Genomic DNA, 3,182 nt, shown 5'->3' with positions numbered 1-3,182 from the left:
GCAAATACAAAGGAGAGAGCTCCCGCCGGCGCAGCTTTCTCTTGGATCAGGACTAACTTTCGACAATGCCCTGAAGGGGCCAACGAGGACACTATCAGGACGTACACCCGCGTGTACTTATGGTACATGATTTAGAGGACTCTCTTTCCTGACAGTGGGGGGAAGCTGGCCCATTGGTGTTGGCTCAAGGCGCTTATGGTGTTGGAGCACCGGTGGAGTTGGGGAACAGCGGCACTTGCCTACCTCTACCGGCAGGTGATGATTTGTTCTATGTACTATTTTTCTATAGTAGTGTGCTACACAAAGTACTAACCAAATATCTTATGTACGCAGTTGGACGAAGCTTGTCGCAGGACTGGGAGCAGCGGTATTGGTGGATGCTTGCTCCTACTTTCCGTATGGAGTTGGGACCGCCTATCAGTTGGGCGGCCTAGGACACTCACTGAGAGGCCATGGCCTCATCACCATGAGAACCTTGATCGGGAGCCGACTTGGGCATATCTTTGGGACAATGTCTCGGAGATGACGAGCGATCCAAAGATCATGTACAGACACTACACTGACGAGTTGGACACTCTTACCGCTGAGCAGGTAACCGATCACTCTTTTGCAATCCTAGTTTTCATAAATTCTGTTGGCATGTTCTAAATTCTGAAATATTTGTATGCTGCAGGTGGATTGGGAGCCATATGGTACCTACTACCGTATTGGCGCGGCGATGACTGACCTCAACCACAAGTGCACGGAGGAGGCGCGGTTCTGGCGTATGCGGTGCTCACTCATATGCATGTGGCTTGTTGAATACCACCAGCCGCACAGAGTGATGAGACAGTTTGGGCTGTATCAGGAGTGCCCACCTCAGTGGCAAGACACGGACAAGGCGCTTCATAGGTAAACTTCTGGAATCATGCGATGAAGATTCTTGATAGAGGAGGTAGAATCTAACTTCTTGATTCTTGCAGGCTTGATAGGCAGCGGCAGAGGAAGATCACAAATTGGCCAGTCCATCATAGCGGCCACGTCGCAGCGTTCCAACACTGTTTGGAAGCGACACAGACAGCTGGCCCTGTGGAGATTGTGCCTCACGACTTGGCCGCTTTCAACAACTACCTCTGGTGGTTCCATGAAAACATGCGTATCGAGTTAGTGAAGCACGCGTATGATGGCAACATCTTGGACGACCCTATCGAGTTCGATGAGGTTGCGCAAAGCCAGCATGACACCTTTGCTCGCAGAGAGAGATCGACTTCTATTGCTTCCGAGCTGAACTTCGTGGTAATGGATTCTCTCACTAACTAGTATATCATCTAGATTGTCATGTTCTCGCTTAAATTGTGTATGCTATGTTTGTCACAGCGGTCGGAGATCCAAAAAACAGCTGACGAGTGCGAGATTATGTGGGACCAGAGCGGGAGAGATGAAAAGCCTGTCGGGCCGTTGCGGCATTTCATTAAGGTATGATCGCCAACTTTGAATGTACGCTATTATGTTCTGGTGGCTTTGTAACCATGAGTTCCATGACGCAAAACACTGCACGAAAGATGCGGCGGTTAGCCAACTTGCTAGGTTGCCGCGAAGGCGAAATTCCTACATCCTCCTCTTCTGAAGAGCGGGAGGTATGGACTATTTTGTTGCTATCAAACATGCTCTTACTAATTTCAACTTTTGTAATCTCATGTGTTCATGTTTGTGAAGATTCCTGACGACGGCGAAATTTTGAGTCAAAGCATTAGTCGCGGCAAGAAGCAAGCCCCACGGTCAGCTTACCAGTTGAAGCCAAGGGGCAAGGCTCCAAACCGGTATACTCCGGAAGATTATGTCAACCGAGGAAAGAAGGTTGTCATTGAGGAGGATGAGGGCCGCCGCGGAGATCATCTTTGTCGAGGATGAGGAACGACGAGCCGTTATCTTCAGAGGAGGAGGAGCAGGAGGAGCAGCAGCAATAAGAGCCACGGCAGCTGACGAAAAGGATGGCCGTCCGGAAGCAACCCGTGAGGACGGCACGTCGAGGACGATACTAGGATGTGCTATGTGTTGTTGTGAACTCTATCTTCATAAGTATCGAGTTGTGAACCCTATGTCATTTCGAACCATGTCTGTAATGCTACTTGTTGTTTGAATCTACGTGCTACGATGTGAGCTATGAGTGTTATATGTGTATGTTCTGAAATTGCTACTTGTTGTGTCCAATGTTGTACTCAAAACTGTTGAAGTATGGTAGGATTTTTCATTGGTTTAACACAGGTCAATGTGTGGCGCCAGTGGGGCGCCACACTGCACTGTGTGGCGCCCGTGGCATCGGCGCCACACATGTCAACTTATATCAACTTTTGGGTCGATAACATCCAGGGGCTCCGGACGATAAGTCCTTAGCCGTTTTGGCGAGCCTCTTTGTGTGGCGCCCGCGGCATCGGCGCCACACTGTGAGGTGTGGCGCCCGTGGCATCGGCGCCACACAAACAGCCTCGCCAAAACGGCTAAGTCCCAGACGATTTGTCTCACAATATGTTTTGGGCAATTATAAGTGCATGTGTGGCACCGATGGGAGGGGCGCCACACATGCTGCCACGTCAGATCGGCGCACCAGCTCAGCGTCGAGGGCGCCACGTCGGCTGGGTGAGTGGCGCCGGCAGGAGGGACGCCACACTGGCATGTGTGGCGCCGATGGGAGGGGCGCCACACAAAAGGTTAGATGGGTGAAATAGTTTCGCCGGAGGCTCAGTCTGTGCTTTTTTCATTTTTGAATTATTTTTGTGCAAATCGCGCCGCGATTGATCAACCGTCACATTTTGTTATCTGTGGCCAAGCTAGCTACCTACCAGCTATACTGCAGAGGTAGGTTTTATATACATTTTAGTCAGAGATTTTGAACATGCACCGGGCTCGGAGCTAGCTAATCTCTGACAGGTCTCTCCTTCCATGGCAAGGAATCTGAAGTGGGACAAACCCTCGAGTGGTGCATGTGACTAGCTGAAGAACGGTCCCGCATATTAAGTGTACACGCATGTTAGGTGTACGCATCAACAATTGCATGGTCTATCCTTAAACCATCCTTAGTAGTAGCACGGACCCGTTCATTCTAAATGGAGCATGCATGTTATCTAGCTAGTGTATTTATGCAATTGTGCAGGTGCATGTGTACAATACGTACGGGGAAACTGCATCATGCGGACCTGACGCCG

Source organism: Lolium perenne, chromosome 3, assembly GCF_019359855.2.
Source record: "Lolium perenne isolate Kyuss_39 chromosome 3, Kyuss_2.0, whole genome shotgun sequence".
NCBI classification, from domain to species: domain Eukaryota; kingdom Viridiplantae; phylum Streptophyta; class Magnoliopsida; order Poales; family Poaceae; genus Lolium; species Lolium perenne.
Note: the sequence above shows the minus strand (reverse complement) of the source record.